Genomic DNA, 17,632 nt, shown 5'->3' on the forward strand with positions numbered 1-17,632 from the left:
TAACATTCCATCCCTCAGGTGAGCTGTCTTCCCCTTCTGCCATCATCTTGGTGTTCAGTGCCAAGAACAGAAGCAATGGCGCTGACAAATTTCATCATGCAATCAGAAAGACACTAGCAAATGGTTGTTGCTCTGACAGACAATAGTAGAATCACTGACGTTAGAGACGGGAAAGAGCTATTACCATCCAGTCCATTTCTCTACTGTGGCAGAGCTCTGACCTTGCCCTCGTGGGTCCTGTGCTTCCAGGCGGTTTATGCTAGCCTCAGTGGCTCACTGTGACCCTCCACATAGCCCTTCTCTCTCTCTAGGGCCAGGGTTACAGTCTACTGAGCCCTTTTCATCATAGGCCTGCAAGGAGGTTGGTGAGAGAACTCCCACAGTCTCTGTTGTCCCTGGGAGCTTATTTCAGAACAGTTTAGCCTCCTGTCCTGACAGGGGCCTGACTTCGCCTCCCAGGAGATGTTCCTGTAGTGATGGGTTGGGGGGAACCCGGGCCCGCCCTCTACTCTGGATTCCAGCCCAGGGACCCTAATGGTAGCAGCTGTTGGCAGCCAACCTTTCACTGCCAGAGTTGCTACATTTCCCTGGGCCACTTCCCCACAGTTCTCCTGCTTCTCCCTTCTTCACCCTTACCTAGGGCTCCCTTAATGACGGTTTGGGGGTGTCTTCATTACCCAGCCCTTCAGCTGCACTTCCTCTCCTCTGGATCCCTGGCTCTCCCCTGCCTGACTTGAGTGAGCCCTTTTTATAGTATCAGTGGGGCCTTAATTAGAATCAGGTGGTCACATTAGCTTAATGGCTTCACCTGAGTCTTTGCAGGTTAATTAGAGTCAGATGTTCTCATTAGCCTGGAGCAGCCCCTGCTCTGGTCAGTCAGGGAACAGAAAACTGTTAATCCAGTGGCCAGTATATCTGCCTTCTGCTATTCTGCTGTACCCAACTGGCCTGGGTCTATCACACTACCAATATGCATTATTTCTCACAGCACATCTTTTGATGTTCTGTCCAATCTAGTTTTAAAAGTCTCAAGGAATACAGCTTCCACCACTATCTTTCTTGGCATACTTTTCCATGAACTAATAGAGCAATAGAAATGATATTGGCCAAGAGCCACCATGGTTAAGAAGAAGGTGGCATAGCATTATGCATTGCTAACACCTTTGCATGAAAGTCCTCCTTTCCCTCAGAATTCAGTAGTAACTCCTGGGGAAAGAAAGAGGACAAAATTGAAGATGAAACAAACAGAACTCTTTCTACCAGACCAAAAAGCATGCAATCAGTAGATAAACCAGAACCAGACAAAATCCAATATGCAACTGGACTGTTATATCATCAAATTATCCTGGAGGTAAAAACCATGATGTTTAAACTAAGTCATGAAGTGGATTTACCAGATTTTTTTCTTGATTCATTTATCGTCATTTTAGAATTAGGTGCTGAAGGTCATCCTACATAATGATAAATTATGACTGGGTGACACTGGCCTGGGCTGCCTTTTATTTCACTAATAGCTGCAGTCACTTTATCTTTGAAGGAACAAGATTAAAATCAAATAAGAACATAAGAATGGCTGTACTGGGTCAGACCAAAGGTCCATCTAGCCCAGTATCGGTCTAACGACAATGGCCAGTGACAGGTGCCCCAGAGGGAGTGAACCTAACAGGCAATGATCAAGTGATCTCTCTCCTGCCATCCATCTCCATCCTCTGATGAACAGAGGCTAGGGACACCATTCTTTACCCTTCCTGGCTAATAGCCATTCATGGACTTAGCCACCATGAATTTATCCAGTTCCCTTTTAAACATTGTTATAGTCCCAGCCTTCACAACTTCCTCAGGTAAGGAGTTCCACAAGTTCCACAATCAAGAAGTGATCTTACTGCGTGGATTGTAAGAATGCAGGGTTATCATGGAACCAGTGGATCTCAAACAGGAATATACAGAGGTCTTCCAGGAGGTACATCAACTCATCTAGATATTTGCCTTGTTTTACAACAGGCTACATAAAAAGCACTAGCAAAGTCAGTACAAATTAAAAGTTCATACAATGACTTGTTTACACTGTTCTATATATTATACACTGAAATGCAAGTACAATATTTATATTCCAACCGATATGTTTTATAATTAAATGGTAAAAAGGAGAAAGCAAGCAATTTTTCAGTAATAGTGCACTGTGACACTTTTGTATTTTTGTCTGATTTTTAAGTGAGTAGTTTAAGTGAGGTGAAACTTGGGGTATGCAAGACAAATCAGACTCCTGAAAGGGGTATAGTAGTCTGGAAAGGCTGAGAACCACTGCTCTAAACAATGGGCAGTAGAGCACCCCAAAAACAAGACTCTCTACTCTTGGAGGAAAAGGACAAGAGCTATTAGACCCGAAGGTAGCTAAGGTCATACCAAAGGGGCTTGTGATGGGCTGAGCTCTCTGTGCACAAAGGTGCCACAGATAACAAACTGAGATTCATGCTGGCATAAGAATATGCTAATAGACCTTGGAAGTGCCAAGGAGCAAGGACTCAAGATATTATTAAACAAAGCAGAGACCCAGAGGAAAATGGAGGTCACATATTAAACTGGGGACAAGGATCACAGAAAGACAGCAAGCACATAAAGCAGAAAGGCCCAGAGATAACATCTGTAAGTAGTGCTAGCGATGAGGGACAATGGGAGGAGGATGGTGCCTGCACACATTTATTTTTGCCAAATAGCCTGAAAAGAAAACCAACATCATTGCTATGGTATTTTCTTCACTAGATCTAAGGACGGCAGCAACTGAATCGGCTGTTTGTGTTAAAGTGTCAATAGAGGAAAGAACAAAGTCATGGGAACATCTGCTTTGAGAAGCCACTTGAAAAATAATTATGCAATAGTTTGTGAAAACCATCTGTTAAACATGCTGCTGTCCACCAGTCATGTAGAAAGGAGACAGAAAATAAAAATATAAGCAAGACCAGGCAATCATTGTGCAGGCTTACTTCTAGCAGACCAGCCATTACCCCAATCTAAGCATGGAGCCAAGTGTACGATGAGCAGGGGAAGCATGTGATGGGAGCAGAAGAAAGCAGGACGATACAGTAAACAAGTTACCCAACAACTACACCAGAAACCATGTTTAGCCTGGGTACTCATCCTGAGTACAAACAAATGCTTCCTCTCATTGGGAGAAACAAAAGGTCATGGGGGCTTCTGTTCTAACCTGGCAATTCTATTGTAGCAGCAGACCCCAGTTGGCCACTACTCAGTGGAGTCCCAGATTTGCGTAAATCTCTTCACACAGCCATATCCAACTGTCATAAACAGATGGTTAAGGGTTAATGTTTCTTTTACCTGAAAAGGGTTAAGAAGCTCAGTAAACCTGGCTGACACCTGACCAGAGGACCAATAGGGGGACAAGATACTTTCAAATCTTGGTGGAGGGAAGTCTTTGTTTGGTTCCGTTGTTCGCGCCAACCTGCTTGGATAAAGGGACCAGGTAACCCAGGTCGTCCCAAATCTTTCTGAATCAGTCTTTTCAGTTTTCAAAATTGTAAGAATAGCCAGGCAAGGCCGGAGTAGTCTTATGTGTTGTTTTCCTTAACTTGTTACAACGTGTCTTTTTTGCCGGAAGGATTTTTACCTGCTGTTTGCTTGATACTTTGAATCTAAGGCTTAGGGGGGCAGGTCCCTCTATCTATATGAATCTGAGTACCCTTGTTAAGCATTTTCCATCCTGATTCTACAGAGATAACTTTTACTTTTTTCTTAATTCTAAATCATTAGCTTTCTTTTTAAGAACCCTGATTGATTTTCCTTGTTTTAAAAATCCAAAGGAATTGAGTCCTGAACGTCACACAGGATATGGTGCGCGGGGAAAAAGAAGGGGGTAATGGTTAATTCCTTCCTTGTTTTATAGATCCAAGGAGTTGGATCGGTCTGAAGCCTCAAGGCAACCCAGGGAGGGGAAAGTCTGGGGGGAAAAAGAGGGGGATGGTTAATTTCTCCTTGCTTTAAGACCCAAGGGGTTTGGGTCTGGGTTCCCCAGGGAAGGTTTTGGGGGAACAGAAAGTGTGCCAGACACTAAATTCTGGCTGGTGGAAGCGTACCAGATTTAAGCTAGTAATTAAGCTTAGAAGTGTTCATGCAGGTCCCCATTTTTTGTACCCTGAAGTTCAAAGTGGGGGAAAAACCTTGACACCAACGCTCTGAGATTATGTGAACTAAGGAAAATACATTGAACCGTTAATATGAAGAATCCATGGCTGAAATCCTGGCTCCATTGACACCAATGGAGCCAGAATTTTATCCCATTACTAGAGGTCTTATCCTGCAAGGCACTGAACTCCTTCATCGCTCAAAGACTCCAGTATTGAGTACTCTCAGCTGCTACTGCCTCCCAGAATTGGGCCCCAAGGGTGTGTAATTATTCATCAAATGCTGCTGTTCATTTCCAGAGAATTTTGAAGTTTCAACCAAGCAACTCAGTGATTCTGTGTCCCTGTTTGTTTTTATCAACTCTACCTCAGCAATAAACAGTAAATTTCTCTTCTTCAAGCAGCATTTTACCAACATTCTCTCTCCCATCTGACCTGGATTCATTGCCTCTAACAATAGAGTTAGCTTAGGGTGTGCTATCAAAGAGTGCTTAGTCATGCGTTGTCATGTTTTCCTAAGTTCTCTGGTACTTACACATACAATCTGCATTCTCTTGTGCCCTTCCTTTGCTTTCCTCACATGCTAAGGGCATTGCTTGCACCATGTTACACAAAAGGAACTTTTCTGGTGCAACATTTCACTTTGGATAGGCACACACAGCTTCTCACAAAGATGCAGAAAGGTGGGGAAGGGTCATTCCTAACTGGATACCTTTACAGTGACATCTTGTGATAAGAATGCATACCATTCAGAGACCATGCAGGGGACAGCATCAATCAGATCATCTTTCTAGAGGAAAGGAGCTTAAAAAAGAAAAAAATGGTTACCAACCTTCTTGTAACTGTTGCTCTTCGAGATATGTTGTTCACATCGATTCCAATCAGGTGTGCGAGCACCGCGTGCACGGTTGTTGGAAAGTTTTCCCTGAGCAGCTCCCATCAGGTAGGCTGTGGAGCCCCCTGGAGTGGTGACTTCATGGCACTCGATATATGACCCTGCCGACCTGACCCCCCTTCAGTTCCTTCTTTGCCAGGTATTCCAACCCAGGGGAAGGAACGTGGATATTGGAATGGACATGAACAACACATCTCAAAGAACAACAGTTACGGGAAGGTGAATAAACATTTTTTCTTCTTTGAGTGCTTGTTCATGTCAATTTCAATCAGGTGACTCCCAAGCAATACCCCGGAGGTGGGGTCAGAGTTAAGTAATCGCTGATCGGAGCACAGCTCTGCCGAATGCTGCACCATCTTTGGTGTGCTGGGTGATAGCATAGTGAGAGGTAAACGTATGCACCGATGACAAAGTTGCTGCTCTGCAGATCTCTTGTATTGGGACCTGGGCCAGGAACACAGCTGAAGAAGCTTGTGCCCTTATGGAATGTGCCGTAAGAGTTGGGGCTCGTAACATGTGCGGATGCAGGATGTGATCCAGGAAGATATTCTTTGAGATGAGACTGGGAGTCCTTTCATCCGGTCTGCTACCACAACAAACAGTTGGTTCGACTTCCTGAACGGCTTCATGCGCTCCATGTAGAATGCTAGCGCTCACCGAACATCCAGTGAGTGCAGCCTCTGCTCTTGGATACCAGTGTGAGTCTTAGGGTAGAAGACAAGTAGAAAAACGTCTGGACCAGTGTGGAATTGTGACACTACTTTGAGAAGGAAGGCTGGGTGAGGCCTGAACTGCATCTTGTCCTTGTGAAAGACCATGTAGGGTGGGCCGGTGGTCAGAGCTTTTTAACCCGCCTGGCTGTGATGGCGACCAGAAAGGCCACCTTCCACGACAAATAGAGCAGGGAGCAAGATGCCAGCGGTTCAAAAGGGGACCCCATGAGCCTAGTGAGGACCAGGTTAAGGTCCCATGCAGGAACTGGTTGTCTAATCTGTGGATATAGGCGTTCCAAGCCCTTGAGGAAACATCCTACCAAAGGGTTAACGAATATGGAACGTAGAGACACTCCCAAGTGGAAGACCAAGACAGCAGTGAGATGTACCTTGAGGGATGCTACTGCTAGGCCCTGCTGTTTGAGATGCAGAAGGTACCCCAGGATAAGTGGTATAGACATCTGGAGTGGAGGTGTGTGCTGCTGGGCACACCAGCAAGTGAATCTCTTCCGCTTGACTAGATAAGTGGCCCTGGTGGATGGTTTCCTGCTGCCAAGTAGAACCTCCCTTACCAGCTCTGAGCATAGGAGCTCTATGTGGTTTAACCACAAAGTTTCCAGGCCATGAGGTTGAGGGACTGGAGGTCTGGGTGGTGGAGGTGACTATGGTCCTGAGTGATCAGATCAGGGCAGAGGGGTAACACGATTGGGGTTTACACTGACAGTTCCAGAAGCGTGGTGTACCAATATTGACAGGGCCACACGATCTGCTGAGGTGATCTGCTAGTTCGTTCTGTGCTCCTGAGATATAGGACACCTCCAGGTGAATGGAATGGGCTATGCAGAACTCCCATAGCCGGAGGGTTTCTCGACAGAGAGGGGAGGAAAGGGATCCAACTGCTTGATGATGTAAAACATATCAGTGGTGTTGTCCATCATCACTGCCATGCTTTGGCTTTGCAGCCAGGACTGGAAAGTTCGGTATGCCAGTCGCAGTGCTCTGAGCTCCCTGATATTGATATGAAGGGAGAGCTCATCTTGCAACCATAGGCCCTCTGTTCAGAGATCTCCCAGATGTGCTCCCCAACCCAGATCTGATGTGTCCATTACTAGGGACAAGGAGGGCTCTGGACTGTTGAAGGGAACACCTTTGCATAACATCTGGGGGTTGAGCCACCAATGTAGGGACTCGAATATGTGTCCTGGCACCGTCACTACCGTGTCCAGCCTGTCACACCCCGGGCGATATATCTGTGTGAGCCATGCTTGAAGGAGTCTGTGCCTTATTCTGGCATGCCTGACTACGTAAGTGCAGGCCACCATGTGTCCGAGGAGACTCAGGCATCTCCTTGCAGTAGTGGTCGGGTATCACCTGAGGCTTTGAATAATGTCTGTCATGAAATGAGTCTCTGGCAGGAACGTCCTTGCTTGTACCGAGTCCAGCACCGCTTCGATGAAGTTCTTTGGGTCAGTGTTTGTCATAAACGGATAGCTAAGGGTTAATGTTTCTTTTACCTGTAAAGGGTTAACAAAGGGAACCAAACACCTGACCAGAGGACCAATCAGGAAACCGGATTTTTCAAAGTGAGGGAGGGAACTTCTGGGTGTGTTTTGTCTTTGTTCTGTCTGTTTATTTCTCTCGGCTATTGAGGAAGAGCTTTTTTTTTTTCATCTCCAAGCTTCTTTCTACCCTTCTGTTCCCAAGTTGTGAGTACAAAAGGAAAAGCAATAGGTTTATATTGTATTTTGTATTTACATGTGTGGAGTTGCGGGAATGTTTAATTGGATATCTTTTTGAAAAGGCTGATTATTCATATTTTCTTTTAAGCAATAGCCCTGTGTTATGTCATCTTGATGCAGTGCTCATGTCAGTGTTTTTTCTTTTTTTTTATATAAAGCTTTTCTAAAACTTGTTGATTTTCTTTTCCTAGTTAAGGCAAGGGGATAGGAATCTCTTGTGCAGGAGTACTGTCTCTCTCAGGGAAAAACAGGGAGAGGAAAGAGAGGAGGGGGGAGGTATCGTCTCTCTGTTTTGTGTTTCAAGGGATTGAAGCAGGGAAATCTCCTAGTATCCCCAGGGCGGGGAAACTGGAGGGAAGTAAGCAGCAGAAGGGAAGTGGGTTATTTCTCTTTGTTGGAGGCTCAGGGCATCTGAGTCTTGGGGGTCCCCAGGAAAGGTTGGGGAGACCAGAGAGTTTATCAGGTACTCAGAATCCTGATGGTGGCCAGCGAGATAAGATCCAAGCTGGTAATTAAGCTTGGAGGTTCATGCTAAGCACCCAGATTTTGGACGCTAAGGTCCAGATTTGGGACAGAGGCTTATTACAGTGTTAAGGTTGACTTTTCACATTGAGGAGGAGTCCCAGTCTCTCAAAAGTGAATCTGACATGAGACTTTACCTGCTCCCTGGTACAACCCTTGGGCACCCAGTCATCTATGTATGGGTATACCTGCACCTGCCTCTTTCAGAGGAAGGCTTCTATGACCGACATGCACTTGGTGAATATACGGGGGGGCTATCGACAGACCGAATGGCAGAACCATGAACTGATAGCGTTTGTGGTTGACCACAAACCGGAGAAAACGTCTGTGTGTAGGCCTAATGGCTATGTGAAAGTATGCATCTTTCATGCCAAGGGCAGCGTACCAGTTCTCCGGATCCAGGGAAGGGATAATAGTGCTCGGGGAGACCATGCAGAACTTCAGCTTCACCGTGAACTTGTTGAGTCCACGCAGGTCTAGACTGGATCTGAGATCCCCCTTTGCCTTGGGGATTAGGAAATAGTGAGAACAGAATTTCTTGTCCCTTAGCTCCTGAGGAACCTCCTCCACTGCTCTTATGTCAAGGAGCGCCTGCAACTCCTGGATAAGGGTTGCTCTTGAGAAGGGTCCCTGAAGAGGGATGGGGAAAGGGAGTAGGAGGGAGGGAAGGAGCATAATTGGAGAGAATATCCCACTTCTACCGTGCGAAAGACCCAGCAGCCCAATGTTATTTGGGACCAAGCACAGTAGAAGTGGGACAGATGACTTAGAAAACATGGACAAAGAGCTGGTGGATAGCAGGTGTGCCATCCTCGGGTATCCCTTCAAAAGGCCTGTTTAGAGCCTGATGAAGGTTTGGACTGGCCTTGGCCTTGCCCCAAGAGGGGTTTGGAAGGCTTGCATCTGCCATTCTTGCTCCTTCATCTATAAAAATCCTAACCTGGCCAAGGAGGATATGGACGCTATTGGTGAGGTTGGAGCTTGAAGTGCTTGCATTGGGTTGCCGGCGTGTGCATTCCCAACAACCGCATTATCGCCCTGGAATCTTTCAAGCTGTGCTTCTTGGAGTCTGTCTGCTCAGAAAACAGCCCCCATGCCCTCAAAAGGAAGGCTCTGTAGGGTTTGCTATAACTTTGGGGATGGTCTGGATGCCTGAAGCCATGATGTCCTCCTCATGGCTATGCCTGAGGAGAGGGTACAGGTGGCCTAGTCCACAGAGTCTAGGGAAGTCTGCAGTGAGGTCTGTCCCACTGCCTTCCCTCCTCAACAATGGCGGAAAATTCAGACGTAGAGTCTTCAGGGATCAGCTCTTTAAATTTCAACATGGATGCCCATGAGTTGAAGTTATATCTGCTGCAGATAGCTTGGATATCCTCAGCTGAAGACACCCAGTGGCATAGACCTTCCTACCAAAAAGGTCCATCCTTTTTGCCTCCTTAGATTTGGGGACCAGCTCTTGCTGTCCCTGCCACTCTCCCATTGACCACTGAGACAACCAGAGAGCATGGTTGCAGATGTGAAAACAGATATGCATTGCCCTTGGAAGGGAAGAAGTATTTTCGTTCCACACACCCTGGCGGTTGGCAGAATTGTGGCTGGGGTCTGCCATAGATTCTTGATGTTGGTCTGAACTGTCTTGATTAATGGCAGAGGTACCCGCGATGGACCCTCAGGAGTAAGAATGTCCACCATGGGGTCCTCGGCCTTGATCACCTCCTCAGTTTGCAATCCCATGTTGTGGGCAATCTGCCTCACAAGGTCCTGATGTGCCCTGTGGTCAATTGACGGAGGGCTTGAAGCTGAGGCTCCTGCCACAGCTTCATCAGGGGATGAGGACAAGGTGGCCAGAGGGGATACCAGTCTTCCTGTCCCTCCAGCTCCCTTACCTGTCTGTCTCTGTGGCGGCAATAGCCAACGCAGCTGAAGTCTGACCCTGTGGCTGGTCCTGTGCCGGAGTAGCCTCCGCAGTGGCTTGGGGCTGAGGGGACGGCTGGGACTGGGTGGCCTCAGATCCCCGAGGCATAGGCCTGCCCCTGGCAGAGTGACATGGTCGGTGTTCCAAGGTAACCGACCGTGAATCACTTGAAAGGGATCCCTGGGCCTGATGGTAAGCCCAGGGAGTCCAAAAGGGCCATTGTGCAGGGGGCTGCCAGGTCAGCTGCACCTCCCTTCGCCGCCTGTGAGACCTATGCCGACTGTGCCTGGAGTAATATGAGTCACCGTCAGAGTCCGAGGAAGTGGACCCTGAACGCAATGACCAAGGTGAAGCCAAACTCCTCCACCCTTGTGGTGAGTTGCTGTGTGGCAAACTCAACGGTCCCTTCTGGGAAGCCGAAGTCAATGGCATGGGCTTGTGCTGTTTTGGCACCAATTCCATTCTGGGGTGCACGTGTGTATCCCCTAACGGTTCTGTGGCTTTTCTAGCCAGTGAGTGCCCTCATCAGTCTTCTTATGATGCTTATATGCCTCCGGTGAAGTTGAGCAGCGCCGAGGCGCTGTCCCTTGCTGCAGTGCCAGGGAAACACCAGTGCTGAGTGTCTCTTATACTAGAGTCCTTCCTCTGCGCCATGTTGTGCACTGTTTCCGGAGTGCTCTGTACTGACGCGCTCAGTGCCAGATCCTGGCGGTCTGCAGCAGACTGGGGATGCAGACTGGATTCCATGAGCAGCTGTTTGAGGCAGAAATCTCGCTCCTTCTTGGTTCTCAGATGAAAAGTCCTGCAAATTTTGCACCTCTCAGAATGGTGCACCTCCTCCAGTCACTTTAAGCAAGAGTCGCGGGGGTCACTAATGGGCATGGCCTTGTTGCAAGCAATGCAGGGCTTTAAGCCCTGGGCTCGTGACATGCTCCGAAGCCCGAGATGGGGTTAGGGATCGAGGAGAGAGCCCTCTCCCAAACCTTGGTATCTAACTATGAAAACTAAAACAGGTAACTGGAGTAAGGAGAGCACTTGCTAAGCAAGTGAACATTGTTCCAGTGGCCATCATGGACGGTAGGGCGACCAGATGTCCCGATTTTATAGGGACAGTCCCGATTTTGAGGTCTTTTTCTTATATAGGCTCCTGTTATCCCCCACCCCCATCCTGATTTTTCACACTTGCTATCTGGTCACACTAATGGACGCTAAGAAGGAACTGAAGTGGGGTCGGGTCGGCAGGGTCATATATTGAGTGCCATGAAGGCATCACTCCAGGGGACTCCACCGCTGACCCGACAGGAGCTGCTAAAGGAAAACTTTCTGACGACTTTGCACGCAGTGCATGCGCACCTGATTGGAATCAGTGTGAACAAGCACTCAAAGAAGTAGTTTTAAATTCCTTTGTTGCAAGGAATTTAATGAATAGCATGTTAGCCTCTGTGAAAGAGGGCCTTCATGTAAGGCTGTTTGAGAAAGTAGAGGGATTGCATGGACAAAAGCACATCCTTTTCAAAGCTATCTAAAATATTTATTGTAACTAATTTCTTCGGTTTCAATTGCATAAGATATTCTTCACTTCCTGCCAGAGTCTCATCTCTGAAATCAATGAGAGATCTCCCCATAGCCTTCCATGGACTTTAGAAAATGCCTTGAAAAGGTAAATATATCATTGCCATGTGCTGCTAAATGGCTTCTGCATTTTGCCCCAGAGGTGGGCATATTTCAGTAGTGAGTGAAGTGATTCCTTTATATGCAGTATTGTTTGCAAAATGCTTTGAGATCTCTCATGTTGAAGGATGCTATAAGAATTACAAGGATATTATATCCATAAAACAATAATCCAAAAATATTGGTGCTTCAGCTATCAACCGAAGAAATAAAGGAAAAACCAAAAGATTTTAAACAGTTTGAAAATAACTTAAAGGCAGCTTTTTTATTCACTCTGACTGTCTCAGGAAATTGTCTTGTCAAAACAAAGGCTTGTTATAAGATTCATCTCTATTTCGCCTTTGCTTATTTTTATAAATAAAGAATTCTTTATGAAACATTTCAGCCCACTGCTAGTCTCAGTCCTTTCCTGAAGTATCAACAGAGACTGATGTGGCTGATTTACTGAATGTTTTCTTTTCTTTGTGTATTTTTAAAGGATCATTTAAATGAGCAAATAACTGAATCCCAATCGTAAGGGTTTGGTAAAAGCCATACTTTGCCTTCTAAAATGGTTTTCAGATGAGAAGCAAAAACCCAAATCTATCAGACTTTATGGAATTTGTAGCAGGGGAAGGGGATGCAGGAGGGGAGGAGGAACATGAGTATGTCCCACATATCCTCCTAAGGTGTTCCAAAATAAGGTCAGTGAGCCAAATCTTAACCCTTCTGTTGCTGTAGCGTGCAGCAAAGCTCTCACTTCAGCCTCAAGGAAGAAAATATGGCTGGAAGGTGGGAACATTAAAAATATCACAATAAAGGAAGTTCTTTGTACTATCTAGCTGTTCAAAGTAGTATAATGAGAGAGCTCTTCAGAAAATGGCTCCTTTGTGAGGACAGGAAGATATTGCACTACCTGGCTAGCTAAAAAGTGTTCTCAATTAAGGATTGCAAAATGAGGTCCAAATAACCCATATCTAGAGCTGCGCACCTTTTTTATTTTTAAGCAAACAGTTTATTCACCAAATATGCAGTTCCAGTCAACCCAATACTATGCAAATTCATACTACTCAACTCTGATTCACCGAAAATTTTGAAAAATTTTCATTTCAATTAAACCTTTTTTTTTTAATTTTCAGAATTGCCAGCAAACTGAAAAATCCATTATTCACCCAGTGCTAATCATTTCTGATTTCCTGTCTCTGAGGTTTGAATGAAGTGAAACCACCACAATGACAACCAAGCTAATGTTTTCACTAAATGAAATATATCTTTTTTGTGTGTGTGTTCAGAACTATGTATAAATCTATAGTATGAAATGGGATTGCAACAGGTTTGTCTCTGGCATCTGGCAAACGCAGCCACTGGCATGAATATAGAATTTCCCCAACTAATACAGGTCACATAGGTCAGTCTGATTTCTGTGTCAATGGAGACAACTGTTACTTCATGTGCATGCAAATACAATATGGTTACTGCTTGTCTGTAAATGATCTAGTAACCATGTATCACAATGCCTGCCCCTTAATTTAATCACTGGTTAGTTCAGTCATCCATTTAAATGGATCAAAACCTTTGGAACCAAACAATTTGTATTAAAACTGATTAATTTTGATTGTGTAACCCCCCCACATACCCCCACCCCCATGTTCTGCCCTAGGTTACTCGGGAGCAGGTAACACTCACCTGTGTGGCTGGGCACCTGATGTTGCTGACAGTAAAGGAGATCCCAAGTATCCCAGTGGTAATATTAAATAGGTGGGAATCCTCTATCCGCCCCTCTGCTGCAGTCCTGTTATTTGTAAAGAACACTAATCTTGGCAGAGCCTCCACCTAGCTAGGCCTTGAACACACTCACTGGCATGCCTTGGGAGCCTCCAGGAACAAACCTGAGCTAATCCAGGCAATAGATCTAACTAAAAAGTACCAATTATAAACAAACAATCTACACCAAATATACACTTAGATTAGAGTTAACACACCTTTATTTAACCATTTAAGAAAGCATGATAAACTGAGATTAATCAACATCACAACCAATTTAAATCAGCAGTTCAATAAATCACATAATAAATGAAGTTTACAGTAGTAAATTAAACTTAACCAACTTGCATTTACATTGCCACCAGTTACCCTACCCCTGAGTGTGCACGCCTATGAATTTCTAAAGACTTGCTTGCATGGGCATGTGAAGATCTTGAAGCTGGGGACAGCTCACTCTGTTAGTCCCGTAAACCAGTCCAGCCAAGGGAACAAGGAGCAGAGCAATTCTAACCTGGGATCATTCCAAACTCCACAATTCCTCTCTAGATGGGAGTTGTTTTAACCAGAGTTCAGTTACACTGGAGCCTGGTTAGACATTAAGACCATTTCGTCTCTTCTCAGACTCAGGCAGCCCCTCAAAGGAGGTGGTCACTCACACTGCCTTCACTGCAGGCCCACCTCAGTCATTTCTGGGCATAGCAATGGTCTCGGCCTTGGCTCCAAAGATGCCACCAACAGCCTATGAGGCTCCCTGCTCAATCATAGCCTCAGTACACTCTCAGCAGCAGCTCCTGGCTTGGACAGAACTCCACAAAGCAATCTCAGCTCCTTACCAATATGCAGCCCACCACAGGCTCTCCCTGCAAGCCTGGGAGTCTCTCTATCTCTCTTCCCAAAGGTATCATAGGAGTTGTAGTCTCCAAGGCTGGACTGCGGCTCTCAAGATCTTCCCAAGTGGAACCCTCCCAATTAACTTCAGAGGCCCCTCTAGTAGAGGGTGCCTACATTTCCCTTAAAGGGGGATTATTAGATATTTCTATCTGTAGCTATTTAGAAACCATTTAGTTCAAGGCAAACTAATAGCAGGAGGAATGCAAGGGTGATGAAGGACTAAAACTTGTTATTCAAATGTTGTTAGTCACTACCATGTATTGTTCAAGGCCTAATATGGGCTACAGTGGTTAGACAGATAACAAGATCACCTGCTTGTTTCTCTGAAAATGATAGGCATGGACTCAATTGGTATAAAAGAAAGGCACTGAATAATCTTTAACACATTGGGCAATGGGCCTAGTCACATAAATAAAAGCAAGTGCAGTTTGGACCACTACATCAATTAGTGTGAGCAGCTGAAACCCCTGCGTGAAATTCTGGCCCCAGTGAAGACAATGAGTGCTTTGCCATTGACTTTGGTGGGGCCAGGATTTCACTCCCTGTATATCTGGTGCAAGGAAGATACTGCCCCCTGCTGTTTTGAAATGTAGAAGACTGACTAGCATAGGGGAACAGAATTCACTTGGGGAACCTGCATCCGCAAATTACAATAACAGCAGGGGCCACAGTAGGGGGATATAATAGAAATAAATAAAATATTACATGAATGAGGCCAGATAAGTCAGTGCAGGACAAACGATATCTAGAGAGCTCTGACTCCTACTAGCCTCTGAGTAAAAACATCCCCTGTTAGTTTCCCAGTGTCTGCTTTTAGAAGTTGCAAGGAAGACCAATGGCAAGTTGAAGATAATCAGCCTTCAATTGTTATTATCCATTTCCACTCAAAAATCCTCTAGGAATTTCAAACTTGTCCAATTATCATGTTTTGACCTTTTCCAGCAGAGAGCAAGGAAAGAGCTCCATCAACCCCTTTGCCTGCCAAGAACAAACCCTTTGCCTGCCAAATTTTCATGTTGTCCTAGTCACCTAACCATTGTTCAGGCACCACTAAGAGTAACTTACATTTCTTACAACTAATTCAACCAATGCAAGGGCAAATGTTGTAGCTCCTCATCTAGGGGAGTGGGCTGCTTATCCGAGGTATTGTAATGATCACTGCAGACAGCCTCCACCAAAAGGTGGTGCTGTATCTTCATCTTAGCGTTAAGTTGTCTTGTTTTGATATTATGTTGCTGTCTTGGCTGAGGGTTCTAGGTGGAAGTTAAGTCCTGCCAGTGTGTGCTGGAGTTGTTACTTGCCATGTTCCAATAATACTTGATTTTCATATGCAAGTATTACAACTGGTGGCAGCAGTTTCAACATGGCAAAAGCACTTTTGCCTGAGAAGAAATTTACTAGACAGGCAGCTGAGACTGGAATCTGTGAGTACTTGACAGACGTTGAGCTGTTGCTCTCTGTGAATGAGTGGACTGATAAGAAAGCAGCACAGAATCTAGGGCAGGGGTGAGCAAACTTTTTGGTCTGAGGGCCACATCTGGGTATGGAAATTGTATGGCAGTCCATGAATGCTCACGAAATCGGAGGGGGTGAGGCCTCCAGCTGGGGGTGCAGGCTGTGGGGTAGGGCCAAAAATGAGGAGTTCACGGTGTGGGAGGGGGCTCTGGGCTGGGGCAGAGGGGTTCGGGCTCCGTCTGGGGTGCGGGCTCTGGAGTGGGGCTGGGGATGAGGGGGTGGGCTGTGACTGAGGGGTTTGGAGGGTGGGAGGGGGATCTGGGGTGCAGGGTCCGGGTGGCACTTACCTCAAGCAGCTTCCAGAAGCATTGGCAAGTCCCCTCTCCAGCTCCTACGCAGAGGGTCAGCCAGGTGGCTCTGCGCGCTGCCCCGTCTGTAGGCGCCACCTCTGCAGCTCCCATTGTCTGCAGTTCTAGACCAATGGGAGTTGCAGGGGTGGTGCTTGGGGCGGGGGCAGCGTGCGGAGACCCCTGGCTGCCCCGATGCGTAGAAGCCGGAGGGGGGACATGCTTTTGCTTCCAGGAGCCGCACAGAGCCATTGCATGCGCAGAACTAGGCAAGACCCTGACCCCACTCCCCAGCTGGAGTGCTGGAGCAGAGCAAGCCCTGGACCCTGCTCCCCAGTGGGAGCTCAAGGGCTGCATTAAAATGTCTGAAGGGCCGGATGTGGCCCCCGGGCTGTAGTTCACCCACCCTCGACCTAGAGGGTCTTTGGATGGTCATGCCGAATCCTTTCACAAACAGCTTCTTGGTATAGAAAGACAGTTGCACAAAGATTTGTATATAATATAAGCAGGGATTGGCCCTGTAGAAATACAAGAAATATGTACACCCCATAACACTTCTTATATTTAAAATAATTACAGAATGCTAAGATTCAGTGCCAGTGGATTCAAAATTTCAAGGGAAATCTTAAAAGTCATCTAAGTGCAGTGTTCAAAATTGTGGTATGTTTCACACATGCCATTTAAAAGCATCTTTCCATCACTATATTAGGATGCAAATTATTATTGCTAACTGTTGTTGTGGGCACAGACAAAGAATTTGACTAATAAATTTTGGTTGATTTGTGGCTGTAAACTGATTCCTGCCATTGGAAAAGACAATAACATTAAGACAATACAGTTAAATTGTATCCAGTTCCTGCACAGACAGTTCAACAACACTGGTGCCCAAAGAGGCATTCCTCGTAAACTCACCCTCAAACCCCTTTCCTCATTAATGGGGAATTAACTTGAGTTTTCAGCAACAAAAGTACAGGCCTCTGCCTCGGGACCTAAAGGAATAACTGCATTAATTAACAGAAGTAGCAGGCTCTTATCCTTTATGGACCAACCATTAGACGATATGGCCCACTTCTCTAAATTCAGAGATTTTTAAGGATAGAAAGATCCATTATGATCATCTAGTCTGACCTCCTGCACACAGGGTGACCAGATGTCCCGATTTTGGGGGCTTTTTCTTATATAGGCTCCTATTACCCCCCACCTCCTGTCCTGATTTTTCACACTTGCAGTCTGGTCACCCTACCTGCATAGCACAGGCTACAGAATTTCACCCAGTAATTTCTGCATCACGCCTATAACTTCTGTTTTAGTTATAGCCTATCTTTTAGAGAACTATCCAGTCTTGATTTAAAGGCTTCAAGTTATGGAAAATCCAGCACTTCCCTAGGTAAGTTTTTCCACTGATTAATTACTTTCACTGTTAAAATTTAAACCTTATTTCGAGTCTGAATTTGTCTAGCCTCAGTTTCCAACCACTGTCTCTCAATATACTGTGGCAAATTGCCGGTATTGTTCTCTGGGTCTCGCGCTTTCTCTTCTCTGGGGTAGGTTCAGGGCGATATTGCTTGCCTCTGAACCAGTTCTTAATCACTCCCCTAGTGTCCT

Source organism: Chelonoidis abingdonii, chromosome 4, assembly GCF_003597395.2.
Source record: "Chelonoidis abingdonii isolate Lonesome George chromosome 4, CheloAbing_2.0, whole genome shotgun sequence".
NCBI classification, from domain to species: domain Eukaryota; kingdom Metazoa; phylum Chordata; order Testudines; family Testudinidae; genus Chelonoidis; species Chelonoidis abingdonii.